At 42.9% G+C, this 13853-nt stretch overlaps 1 long non-coding RNA gene across 1 annotated transcript; it reads left to right on the forward strand.

Moving 5' to 3' along the window:
* The first annotated feature begins 6052 nt into the window (after positions 1–6052).
* Positions 6053–9970, forward strand: LOC134517398 (uncharacterized). Its single transcript, XR_010071616.1, has 3 exons — positions 6053–6174; positions 7248–7501; positions 8337–9970. It is a non-coding gene; the product is annotated as an uncharacterized LOC134517398 (long non-coding RNA).
* The last annotated feature ends 3883 nt before the right edge of the window (positions 9971–13853 follow it).

Below are 13853 nucleotides of genomic sequence, written 5' to 3' on the forward strand. Positions count from 1 at the left end.
CTGATTACAATGTCTGTACTCAGGGCGATTTCATAGCAGTCTGCATCTGAGCTCTGCAGGAATCTGCTGTGTGCATCTTGCAAGTGCATGATTTATGGAAGCTGTGATCACTGAAGGTAGTTTCCAAACTCATTGTTGCATCGTTTTGACAATACATATATATTGTCTTCTGTGATGTTATCTTAAAAAGACATATAATTCTATATTGCAGCACATGGCGTGGAGTCTAGCTAGGTAGATTATATGCAAATAAATGATCTTTTGACAGACTACTTGTTGGCATTGTACTTGGCCCCAAGACCATACTGATAGCATGTGCTGCTTTCCCCTTTGCTTGGGGCATCCTAACTGTGCAGGAGGAGGACTTTGCTCTACTTACTGTAGATTAAGCATTTTGCTCTTACCTGGGGGGAGGGGAGGAGAAAAGTGTTCACATATGAAACTAGGAATATAATAAACTCTGACCTAAGTCACTCCCACGCATGACATGACTGCACATTCAGTACTTCAACAGGACAGTGCTAATCAGAACAGTAACTTTCTGTCCTTCCTGAAGTGCACAAACAGTGATACAAGGCAGAAAATATATATAAAAGCAAAAGATCGGAAAGAAGGCAGAAAACTCTCCTCCTCCGCCTACTAGGCTGTTTAGAGCCAGGTGAGAATGAATTAATGGAAAAGGAGAAGGCAGAAACTGCATTTTATTAACTGCCGTAATGGTGGGGGTTTGTGGTGAGAGAGACGGTCGACGGTAGGGTTGGGCATATGAAAAGTGTTGGGTGAAGTGTGCCTACCTGCCAGGCTGCTGATTTCCAGAGTGGAGCAGGAAAGGAGCCCACACCAGTCCTCCGGGGCTTTTCCAGGACACACTGTTCTGCTACCAACCGTGACTCACCTGTTTGTGTAGGGCTCAGACCATCCCTGCTTATCAGCACTGGTTAATGCCCACTGTAATGAGGGGGTCTCCCCACCCACCCGCATTCTCCAGACACTGGAGTAATAGAAATAAAGCCTGTACATGTGTCTCTTCCTTGGGAAAGCTCTGGGAACAGCAGTTACTCCTGGACTCTCAGGTGCTGGGCTTTGAAAGATATTGTCACTAGTTCTGGGCATGAAAACTGGGATATTTTCCTTGAGCAGTGGGAGGGAGGGGAACTTTGTTCTTGTTACTGTTTCTTTTCCCCATTGGAAAATTCTAACTTATTCAGAAATTTGGGGAAAACAATGGGGAATTGACTTTGTCCTGAATAGTCCCACAGTTTTGAAACAGGGAGAAATATCCTCTTCCATTTTTAAAAAATGGGAAAATGCTCTCTTGTGTAACTGAAAGCTGCTAAATTCCAAGACATGGATGAAGCTCTGGGCTTTTAACACAAGATTGCCAGAAAAAATAAGGTGTTTTTATAAATATTTTACATCTTTTTAGTAAAATATATGTTTCTTAAAATGAGTTTTCCTCCACAAAAGGAGAGGAGAGAGAAGAAGAGAGGATGAACGAAGCTGTTTCTTGTGTTGTCTTGTCACTGATGTCTTGTTTGCAAATGTTTGTGTGCTGGTTTAGGTTGCTACCCACCATCACTCAAGGAAATGCTTTTCACAGGGATTTTTCTATCACTTGATAATTTGATTTGATATTCTGCAAGAAGTTATTTTTCTGTACAACAAAGAGAAACCTGCAGTTGGCAATCTTTTTGCATAAAAAGCAGTCCTTTCTTGTATTACCTCCAAGCGGTTTACTTTAAGGAGTCAATAATGGGTAGAATATTGGTGGCAGTTTCCATCTGCCAGAAAGTGCTTAATTTTCCATCACCACAAGATCTTTAACCGATCATCAGCCAACGGATGGATATTCAGCAAGCAATACATGTTTATCTACTCAATTACAGCCCAGTGGGCTTTCCAGGGACACACCTGTGGTTAAATTCTGTACATAGGTGTTTGTTATGTGGTGACAAATTCAGTTTGCATAATATTAGCACTGATCAGTAGCTCTGTTTGCTCTGTGACAAATGGGAAGGGAAATGACTGTGTGTGCTTCTTCACTTCCCCCTCACACTTGCAATCATCATTTTAATCTGCAGTCTTCAGATATGCTGGAAGTTAAACAGATCTGCTAAATGGGAAACGTCTTTGTTGTCTAGCAGTTTTAAATATGCAGCAGTGCGGTGAGACTAACTTAACATTTTTGTCGGTCAATTGGAGAAAATCAACAAATAAAGTAATGCATTAAAATTCTCACAACCCACCACTGAGCCTAACCTTAATTTCTAGTCTTTTCCAGGGGACTGGTTGGATTAAATGCTGGAGTCACTAATTGCATGCCAGAGGAGGGGCACCGTTTCTGGTTTTCAGGATAGTAGTGTGCTCAAAGCCTAGGAACTTGTGTTCCTGGTCACCCTTGGCTCTCCTGGGGAATCTACTAAGTATTTAGATTGTTTGGAAGAGGCTTAGGAAAGGCTTGAAGGGACAGCCCTTTTGCAGCTCACTGTCTTCAGAGGAAGAGCTTTGACATTGTGCTCCCTGCTTTACAGCATTCACCTAATATGATATTCTAATTAAGACTCCTCCTTTTCCCAGTCTGTTGTTTCCTCAGATTTGCATACCTGAATAAATTTGTCTCCAACCAAAGTGCATCTGAGGCACCCTTGTGTGTTTTTCAGTCCCCAGGGACTAAGGGATCACAAATTCAATGTAGGAGTGATGTAGGAAATTTCAAGGCATGTTTTTGTTCATTCCTGCTTGAAGAATGATAGTAGCTAGTTCTAGATATGGATTGTCAATTAATTATTATGGTCTGGAATCACAGCTGCATTTGTGACAAAGTTGGAATGTATTTACTGCAAATGAAATGTACTTTTAACTGAAAATGATTTGGTAAATACCAAACCCAGACAGCATCTTGAGACTGCTGCCTTTTGTTGGTTAAGGTATGTTCTTACTCAGCCTACCGGCATGATACGGTACTGCTGTATGACACGCCTGTAAAGGAAATGTTAAATCATGGGGTTATATCTGTAAAAAAAGAAGCGAAATAACAGGAAGGACATTTGAGATCAAAGAGCAGTTACTGCGAATCTGAAACTGCAATAAAATACGTTTGTTTGGTAAGCGTTCAATGAAGTGCTTTTCCTGGTTGTATACAATGGGAGTTAACCAACAGACCATAACCAACCCACCATTGGTTGTACCTGGAGGGGTAGCTGCAGGACTTGTGAGCACGTACCAGTGATAGCTGTATTCTGAGGTGATAGCCAAATGCACTGTGGTAACTGTCACTAAATGAGTTTGAGATCAGTACCTCCAATTTGGGTCCAGGCAGTTCTGACAAAATGACCCACTCACCTTAGGCAGTTCTCAGAATAACCTTTTCTTTTGCCTTTTAACTCCAGGTCATCGTGGGATTGCTGGGTTAGGGAGAGGGACTGCTCGAGGGCAGGCAGGCAGCGGAAGCTGAGTAAGATGCAATGATTTTATAATCTGACCAGCTGCAGCATCACCACTGATTACTGGCTTGGTGCCGGTCCCACATGGTTCAGACAGTTCATCAGCCAATATGCAGGCTGTCCCCTACCTGGCATTCTAGGAAAATTATTTTTGAATGTCTGTTGTCCTTCCCTCCACTAATAAGCAGACAAAATTTGTCAGGTGTCTGTCTGTCCTGGGTCTTTTCCATTGAATTACAAACCTTGCTGGAATACGCTAGGCAAGTCTACAGTATTTGGTGAAGAGTGCCCTGATTTAGTCCAAAACTGGGAATGGATGTTGTGCCTTGACCAAGCTGATTAGCCCAGCTGCTCTGGAGAAAGAAAACACATTTAGAAAGGCTGCTGAGCAGAAGGGAGAGATGTGGCAGGAGAACAGGAGCTGTACATCCTAGGCTCTTGGTGCTCCCCTCCCTTGGAATATGCTTTCTGTTTCTTTTGAACATGCACAAGCACAATGTGCCTTTGAAAATTGGTGTAGTTAGTTCATCCATCTGTCCCAAGTCCTGGTAAAATCCCCCTTGGTTCCAGAGGAACAGCAAAAGAGGCAGTATAAGGGTCAGGAAAGCGTCTTGTCCTGAAAGCTGCTTTAATGCCTTCTCTGGGTTTTGCTGGGAGCTGCAGAACGTTTAGGGAGCACAGATGCCTCAGCCATATCACCCCCAGTAGATACCACAAGGTCTTTCTCAGAAGAGGGTGGCAGCTGATGGAAGAAGAGGTATGGCCACTTCTTCACCAGCCTGGAAAGTACCACATTTGAGACAGTATGTCATGGTGTAGATCTGTTGTCTGCGCAATGGCTTGTGGAAGGGCTTTGGTGTAACTGGATCCTGAACTGTGATTTAGCATCACTTCTTCCCCAGGCAGGCTTGGATCCTGTTGGCTTCAACGTGAGCAGGGGTGTTAACATACGTTATATACGTTACATATTTCTCAAAAAAAAAAGTTGCAGTAAAATATCAGTCCTTTGGCTGGCTGTAATTAGCAGGTTAGTTTTATTGCACCTGAACAATCTGAGGAGGATAAAATGTGCAGTTTGGAATCCTCTTGCTCTGCAGATTGTGATTGATTTCTAGAAGGAAAAAGGGATAAACTAATGGGGGAACGTCCAGCTTAACATGCAGCAAAGGCAGAGAGAAGCTGAGACTGACTGCATCCCTCTCATCTGCAACTTTAAGTGTTAAATGCCTTGTCTTCCTAGGGACTGCTGGCTCGGTGCACGTTGATGAATTGGGAGACAGGAGCATGTTTTAGAAAAACATACTTTATAGGTAGCTGGAAGTTTTCCACTATCATTATTCTTCACTCAAATAAAGATGATTTTCCATGAAGGAACTATATTTTAACAGGTTTTGGTATTTTTTTCCCCTTTCCAAAATATTTTCTTTTATTTGTAGCTTGTCTCCCACTTTCTGAAATTTCTGTGGGGAAGAAAACGTTCCATTTTAAAAAACTCGTGATGTTGAGCTTTAGATGACAAAGCAGTTTGGTGTGTTCCCCCCACAATTTGTAAAATAAAGTAAACATGAAAGAAAAAAGATAGCAGAAGTGGATTCTTAAATAGCTGCCTGCACCTAACTGCGGTTCAACAAAATAAATGGCCTCTGTCAGCTGGCTGGATGGCTTTCCTCCTAAAGACAGGCCACTTTCTGGACTTCATAAGAATATTGCCAAGCTTCACTCACAAGCGAGTTTTTTTAAGAGTCGCAAAAACTGAACTGTCAGGTATGTTGGGAGTGAGGAAAGTACTGCTTTTTTCAAAGATGACAGTGAGTTTTCATAAATGTTACCTAACGGAAGTTTGTGGTGTGCACAGTCACGTTGAAAAAAAAAAAGGAAGGATGCGTGTGTGAGGTGGGAACTAAAGCTTAGAAGGATTAAGCCGTAAGTTAAAGTTAGTGTCTTCCGGAGTTGATCACCAAAATAAAGTTGAACCCTCCTTGATTAATTAGGAGCCCTGAAAGTCAGGGCATGTAGATTTGTGAGCAAGTTTCAATTTAGTCCAGAGATCAGACCAATCTCGTCAAAGGTGTTCTCTGGTCCGGCTCCACAGTCATCACCAGGCAATCATTCAGGCTGATTTTCACAGGTTTGAAGCCCCTTGGTTGAAACCCTCTGCGGGAAAGCCAGGGCAAAGACGGCAGTGCCGGCCGAGCCCAGGCAGCTCCGTACCTCGCAGGCTCCCGAGCGCTGATCGAACCAGTTCCACAGTTGCTCTCTGCTGCCAGAATGGTGCAAAGGTGCTGACGTGCTGCCAAAGATTACATGACGGTGAAGCAAGCTGACAGCGTGCTGCTGCACTAGTCCTGTTTTGCTGCAATAATGCCTCGCTCCACTTCTCTGTACCTAGAAATAACCGAGAAAAGAAAATCTTAATCCTGATATTTTTATAAACCATAAGATGTTAAGAAATGCCAGCAACTGGGCAGTCTCTCATTAAATTATGCCCAACCTTCAGGTGACAATTACAAAGGAATGAGGATCTTATTTCACTCTTGAGATGGAAACCTGGGCTCGGTGCCTGAGTTACAGCGCCCTGGGGCACAGTGCTGCTTTTAACATCTGACCACAAATAGAGAGCTGCAGTGGCAGACCTGTAGCAAAAGAACTGTCGTCCTGTCGTTGATCAGACATAATGTCTAACCTCGTTCTTCTCCTGTGGTTACTTGAACCAGTTTGCCCTTGTTTTGTGGTAAGTTCTAGTTGTTGGGGTGTAAAGTTCACTTTTTCTAGAGCCCATCCTCAGGACTGCTCCATTTTTCCTTCTCCTGTCTTTTTTTTAATCTATTTTAGGCTAAAGGATCTTAAAGTTATTCTGAGGACAAACTTCTATTGGCACTGTTATATCCTTCCTAGCATTTCTGTTTCCTACTTGTTCTTTTCATTCTTTTTGTGCAGCAAAATCAGGTCTGGGTCTGTGAGCTGGGTCTGTTAGGTACCACTGGATTTAGGCATCAGCACTGAGATAAGCCGGTGGCCTGAGTCACTGGCAGATAGATGTCTGAAGGTAGATGGGGCAATGCCATGTAGCCAGAGCAGAACCATGCTACTGTGTAGGCTGAAGGGGAACAGGAGCTCCTCCAGGAGGGAAAGTTTGCTGGATGGAGAAGAGAGCTAGCAAAGTTTTCCGAAGCCATTGTTGCCAGGTTGTTCCATTGCTTGTTTTGAGCTATCTTTCGTACAATCTTTTTTGGAAGTGCATATTTACATCCTGAAGGAGCTATATTTACTTTATTTGCATTGAAACATAGAATGCATGAGATGAGTATAGTCAGAGTAATGTATCTGCTTACTAAAGATGTCACCTTTAATCTTTGAAGACTTGTATGGATTTTTGACCCTTTGATAAATATTGTACAAGATTATAGAACTTACCTAAGCTTACTAGTAATTCCTTCATTGGATTTCTAATGCTAGATGGAGATCCCGTCACTGGTTGTAAACTCTATTACCAAAATACCTACACATGCACCACTCCAAGCCCCCCCCAGCTTCCACCATGCACAAAATTTCAAGCAGCTCAGCAAAATTCCTTGGCAGTTCTATGTCTGTTTCAGCAACTGTGGCCATTATTTCTCTCCAGTGTATCTAAAGCACTCACACCATACCTTCTTGTCCATTGCATATTTCAAAGACAGTTTCTCCTAATTTGATATTCATATTTGTGTAGGTTCTGGCACTGATTCCTTCTGGTTCCCTGAAAGCTTTCCTAAGTGGGGAGCTGAAACCCTTTATGGGAAGGACACATCCCTTTTCTTGTTACAGGCATTTTCAATCAAATGCGAGTAATACTAAAATGAAAATAGCTGTACGAGGACCCGGGATTGTGATGAATCATGCTTGCTGTGTTCAGAGATTATCAACAGAATCAAGGACTCATCCCTACAGCCATCCCAGTGTGTGGAGAAGTGGAATGCAAGGATCATCACCACGTTAAGAGCTTGTTGGGATGAAAATACAGAGCAGAGACTGATTTTCTTCTCTGTGAAAAAGTGGTTAAGAGAAGCAAGCCATGAAGGGTGAGTTTTGCTCACTTGTGAAAGGCTTACTGCCACAAATACGTTGTACCTTTCTCTTGACAGGTATCAAAAGTGTTCTGTAGACCGTGTGAAATGTGCATTGTTTGTTCACCACTCAAACGCGGCTGTTGTAGAGATGGGAAATAGTAGCTGCTGAACAGCCCACAACGACAATCTTCAGTGGTTTAAAGCAGGAAATGAGGGCAATTAATATCCAGTTGAAACCAGATGTGATGTTAATTAGGCAAATAGTAAGCTAGTCTCTTTTTTTAAATTCAGACTGTGGTTGCTTCAGGCGTCACGGGTTTTCGATATCTGTGGTCAATACTCTCCCTGCTCATTTCAAATGTTTGTCTAGTCTCTTCTTGAAGCAAAATAGGTTCCATTAAGCTTGCTACATATTAAAAGCCTCAAAATAAGATAAAAAGATAAAATATATAAAAAGTGCCCCATCCTTTGCAGTTGTGCTTACTAAAAAGTAGATAACCCTGATCTCCCCTCCCCGCAACCCCTTCTCTCAGGTAACTGCGTTTTATTCCTTTCAATATCTCAGTATTTTATTACATAATTAATCTATGATAGAATTCGGCCAGGATGCAAGCCCACAGCCTTGTGTCTTGTTAGATAGGTAGGTTCCAATAGTTGTTATGGGGGACGCAGAGATTCACTGGGTACATGTTCCGTTGCTTTTGCACTTTCTGTAAGCAGCTGCTGGTGGTCGCTGTCAGAGGGAGACTTTTGAATTAGATGAACCTTTATTCTGCTCCAGTGAGGCCGGTGTTAAATTATGACAGATGGGAAAATTATTTTCTTTCAAAATTATTTCTTCCCTCAGCAAGCTACCCCTTTAAACTGGTGTGAGAAATGACTAAGTAATTAGCCGCGTATGTAGATTCTGCAAAGATATGTGGTAGAAGGACCCAAGCATGATCAGACTATGGCACCTCATGAAAAGACCTGGAATATGGAACAGACAAGTCGTTCTCTCCCTTGCCGTGAAATCCAGCCACCAGGAGGAAACTACTGGAATCTGAAATGATACACTACATGCTCCGTTGCTTGGCACCAGACGATAAACAACCGTGACCTTGTTGTATATGCCCCAGTAGGCACAGTAGATCTTGGACAACATGGTGAGCAAACTGGAAAAATATGTTGATCGTTTGGAGGGACTGGTGCAGTTGGTGGCAGAGAAAAGGAAGATAGATGAGCTCTTGTCATCAGTGTTGCCTGGAGTTATTGACTGACACTCTATATAAATGTGTTGCTAATCAAAAGTGTTGCTCTAATACTTGAAATTAAGAAACAAAAGCCAATGGAGGATGTAAAGGAATATCAGAAGCAGGGGAAGAAATAGGAGGGCAATATTGGTCAGCATGATGGGTAGTGATCTCCATGCATCACTTTCCCTGTTTCCTACTGAAGTTTTGGAAAATGCTTTCAGTAACTTCTGCCTATTTACAAAACAAATCAGGCCAAATGAAGGAAATGGAGAGCAAGAAACAGTGCTCACAATAGAAATTATCCCTTTTCCTCCTCCTTTCCAGCTTCACTGGAGAGAGCAGCTTATTGCTTGGTGGAGCTGCAACTTGTGTTCTCTCAGCATCCCCCTTCAAGTGGTCAGTCTCCTGAGTGACCTGTACAGCCTCTTCTAGAACATCCTTAAAACACATGGTGTTTGGCATTTTCTGGCAATTGAGCAAATAGTCATGGAATAGCAAAGCTTTCATCGTGACTCTTCTGCTGGCCTTGGAGATGGACCTCTGCTATTATAACTCAGTAGGAAGGTTAGTAGCAAATGCATTTTTATAGTCTATTCATGGGTGTGAGGAGAAAAATGGTTTCCCCATCTGCCAAAGAAAGTTGTGAAGAGGTTGAAGATCTCTCCTAGGAAAAAAAGACTTAATAGAATTTCAATTTAGTCCAGTAAAAGACCATTGATACAGTAACTTCAAAACATTTTGGTGTCATCCTTCTTTTCTTTACATTTTGGAAAATAGCCACTGCAAGATTTAAGGTTCAAATTTATTTGCACCCTGCACTCCACATCTAGAGTATGCAATAAGTAGCTGCGCTCTTTTTGTCGCTAAAGATAGAAACCACTGGTGATGCTTATGTGGTGGCTAGCAGCCTGCCTGTCTGCAGTGGGATCAACCCCGCTGAAGAAATAGATATTATGTCTGTGGAATTCCTGAGTGCTGCGATTGCTTTTGAGATAGGCCATTTACCCAGAGAGAAGCCGAAATGGCCTGTTTGGCCTTGACGCAGGTGAGCAGCCTGAGCCTGGCTGGTTGTGAGCTGAGGGTGGAGGTACATCAGAGGGTAAGGATTGTCACCCACTGAGGCACGGCAGCACACCTGCCGCAAGTGTGAGGTAAAACTTGTTGGTCCAAACTACTTCCAGGTGATTAACCTTTGAGTTTTACCTTATGTTTGCTATGGGTGCTTGTGATTTGTTACTCTGGGTCACCAGGTACATAATAAATTGTGTGTCAGAACCCTTGAATTTGTTGTCTTGATTTTCTGTATATATGAAATGTATCTTTCCAATACAGATAAAATAAATGCAAAATTTGCGAGTTTTCTCAATTCACAATTCATCCTTAGAAGTATCAGATCAGGCTACATTTTTTTCCTTGATGACTATTTGTGTTACTCCAGTAACATTCCCCTCGACTGGAATGAGTACCAATCTATCTGATGCGCACCCCAGCCACGACTCACTCACTTCGTTCTTTCTGCCTCAGTTTTTCTCATTTTGTAAAGGGAAGATTAAATTTTCCAGATGAATCAGTTAAGATTCATTATACTTCATTACTGTTTTTGGAGTACTTTGAGGTATTCGCTAAAAGGCGCTAGCATAGAAGTGTTGGGCATGGAGACAATGAGAAGTGCTCACAATGCTCTTATCAGGGCTTATTAATCACCATGTAAATTTATAGTGCTGTGCAAACATTTCTCAGTGATAAGACCTCTGCTTTAGTGTTAGACCTCAGCGTTTGTGCTCACCAAGGAATATGACTTACGTGCCCCACTTCTCGTCATGCAGTACTGCATCAATTGGACTCTGCTGAATGTGCTTACGGAAAAGCAGAATGCAATTTAAACCTGCAAGATCTTCTCAAAACATATTTCAGGGCCATGTTACTGACAAGTCTGGGCTACCTATTGTGGCTTAATTGTCTGTTTAAAATGAGGTCAATATGATACACATCCTCAGCGTTTGTGTCTTAGGAGTGTTGATGCGTGTTGCTGTGTTTGCTCCCTGAAGAAAAACGCTGATATTATTTTCCAGTTCGGGCAGGTGAGGGTAAGCGGGAAAGCAGGCTGTCTTGCAGCAGGGTGGAATCCCTTCCAGTAATCTTCTGTGTCAGAGTGTGTAAATGCCCAGAGGGAGCCAGTCGGTGGGAGGAGGGTGTTGTGGATGAAACCACACACAGAGAAGATTCAGCAGGACAGGAGACACGGGCTGCTCGCTGTGGGAATCAGGCTGGGAAGGCTGGAGACTGGTTACACTACAGAGAGCTGTTTGCATTGCAGGTGGCCCTTTGTAAAGGGGAATTTAACATTTCACTTAGAATTTAAAACCGGTACATGTCTAAAAATTGCTTTTGAAGAACAGGCTAAGACATTAGACGAGTACTAGGTTTTCCTCGTAACAAGAAATAACGAAAAATGTGTTGGGAAGCAGGCTAACGGCTGTGCTTCAGGGTGCGGTGAAGCTTCTGACAAGACCTCAGGACACTAGTCTCCCCCTTGAGTGCCTGGCTGCAAGAATTGTTATTTATTTCTCTGAAGCCACTGGACCTTGACCTTTGCAGGGCCACAGTGATATGCTACATGAAAGGGCTGTGGAGTCCAATCAATCAATAGCTATTTTTTCCTCTGCACCTGTGAGTGACAGCTGCCCTTTGGGTGGAGATAACTTTGAAAGATTTGATCTTCAGAATGGGGTGGGGAGGTTCACTCTTAATACAGGTTAGGTATTTCTATGATGTGTTTTGTATGTATTGAGTCATGGTTCTTAGGATACTATTCTGAGATAAGTAGGGGCTTTCCTTGTCCCTGACAGAGACATTTAAAAAAAAAAGGCATGGTTTTACAGAATTGAGAGATGAAGTTGGTGTTTAAATTAGGATTAAGACAGGGAGTTTCTATATATGCTATCTGGATCCAAGAGGTTGCCTGTGTTTATATTGTGTAATATATTGCCAATTCTGTCAGGGTATGCAATGTTTACTTGATGTGCTACTGAGTTGAGATCCCCCTACAGAAAGGCCTGCAGTCCTGATGGGGCTCCACTCCTTTCAGGGCTGAGCTACGAGGGGATGCCCTGTGTGGGCATACGGGTCAGACCTACTCTGGCATCTCTGCAGCAGAACCAATTGCATGTTCTCTGATACCAGCTGCTGGGGATTTGTTCTCAAGTTTGGATTTGAAATTGTGGTATTCCAATATAGGATATAAGACATAATGCTTGATTATAATTAATTCTGACTTGTCAGTCTCAGAGCGTTCTTTTTCACTGTGGGAGCTGGGGTGGCAGGAATAAGGATCACAGTGCCACGGCACTGCTTGTTTGGGGACGCTGAATATAGGCTGTCAAGGATGGAAAGTACCAGCTTGCATAGGTGGCATGCTTGCTGGTTTGTACTTCTGAGGATATTGTGTTATATCTGACTCACTCTTTCATTGACAAATTCTGTTGGACCTTCTTAATCATAATTTGCGTCTGCAGTGACTGTCAAACAAAGGCCACGCAGGTTAATGGTGTTTACCATTTGCAAGTGAGAAGAGTGACCTATCTTTAACGAACAAAATATTGTGTAAATGTACTAGTGCTACTGTGCTGCAACCTGTGTTGTTACCATCTTGACATCTGTGTGCATTCATTTCTCTCCTACTCCTTGCCATGACCTCAGTGGCCTTATGCTTCACCATTGCAATGTCAAACTGTGAGGATGAAAGCATGTAAAAAGTCATGCCTCATTAGAGTTCATCCAAATAGGAGGAAGAACTGGGACAAAACCAAACTCTGATCTTTGGGAAAACAAATGTTGGGTTCTAAACAGATTACCTGTGTCCCCTGTAACTAACCTGCCTTTCCTCATACCTCCATGGCCAGTGTTGAGTTAGACTTTCAGATGCAGACATCAAGGCAAGCAGCTTCATGTCTCACCAGCTGAAAAAGATCCATCATTACAGTGCATCTGAAATTATGAAGTCTATCAAGCTTTAGGTTGTGCTAAAATCTTTTGCAATCAGTGCGTTTTCTAATACTGCCAACATAAGTGGTATTCAGCAGAATAAACAGTGATGAGCCATATGCAGGTCAGGAAAAATGAAGGTGAATTATCGTCCATATTTTTTATGCAGGCTATTTAGGATGGACAACTTGTGCTTCCTTAAGGAACAGTAAGTGGTTCACTTCTGGAGCTGAAACGTGTTCATATGTTGCTGCCTTCTTTGGCAGATCGATCTTTTCACAGTCCCGTCTGGGAGCTGTTTTTCAGTTGTGTTTTATTTGTTTGTTTTTTAGCTATAAACCATTTTTGGAGCCTAGGGAGATAGCGATCCAGATTTGGCTTGGCAATAGGGCTGTGCCCATCCTGCACCCACAGCTAGCTGGCTGCCTGAGCCCCACTCGGTGCAGCAACGCGCACGGGAGATATGTATGGCCAGAGGCTCCATCCCACGCTGGGCAGGGAGGCGGCCTGGGAATTTGCAGGCACACTTCGCAGCTGCTGCAATCCTGCAAGGTTTGTTCCACAGCAACACCTATTGCATAATCAGGTAGTAAATTAATCAACCTACCAAGGAAACCCTGTTCAAGGCTTTCTGCACAAAATAGCCATGATAGGAGAGCAGTGACTGCTGCAAAGGCGAGGTGAAAGAAACAGGCTTTGGAGAAGAGGATGGTGTGTTAGTCTCATTTGGCAAGGACAAGAATTCAAAGCGGTAAAGCCACTTGGTCGGGGGTGTTGAAACTTGGGGTATTAGTGGGAGGAGGGAAGGGGAAAGGGAGGCAAAACAGCAAATGGGAGAAAAACCTGCGGGGTCATTATCTCTGATCAGAATGTCCTGTGGTGCACAAAACTTTCAATTGCTCTGCTTTGCTTTAGAAACTTGTACCACTACGAATTACTTTGAAGTACTTCCAACCCTGGTCTGTCTAAATCAGACTATTCTGTCAAGAGAGTGCCCTCTGTTGTATTTAATGGCTAAATGCATGCCTTCAGAATGGACTCGTTTTCTGCAGGGTGTCAGGGTGGATGCTGTCTGCTAACATTTCAGCTTCTAAACAGCTTCATTTTTCTCAGATACTTATAAATACACGTGGACTGAGATCACA

This window comes from Chroicocephalus ridibundus, chromosome 6 (assembly GCF_963924245.1).
Source record: "Chroicocephalus ridibundus chromosome 6, bChrRid1.1, whole genome shotgun sequence".
In the NCBI taxonomy this organism is placed as follows: Eukaryota; Metazoa; Chordata; class Aves; order Charadriiformes; family Laridae; genus Chroicocephalus; species Chroicocephalus ridibundus.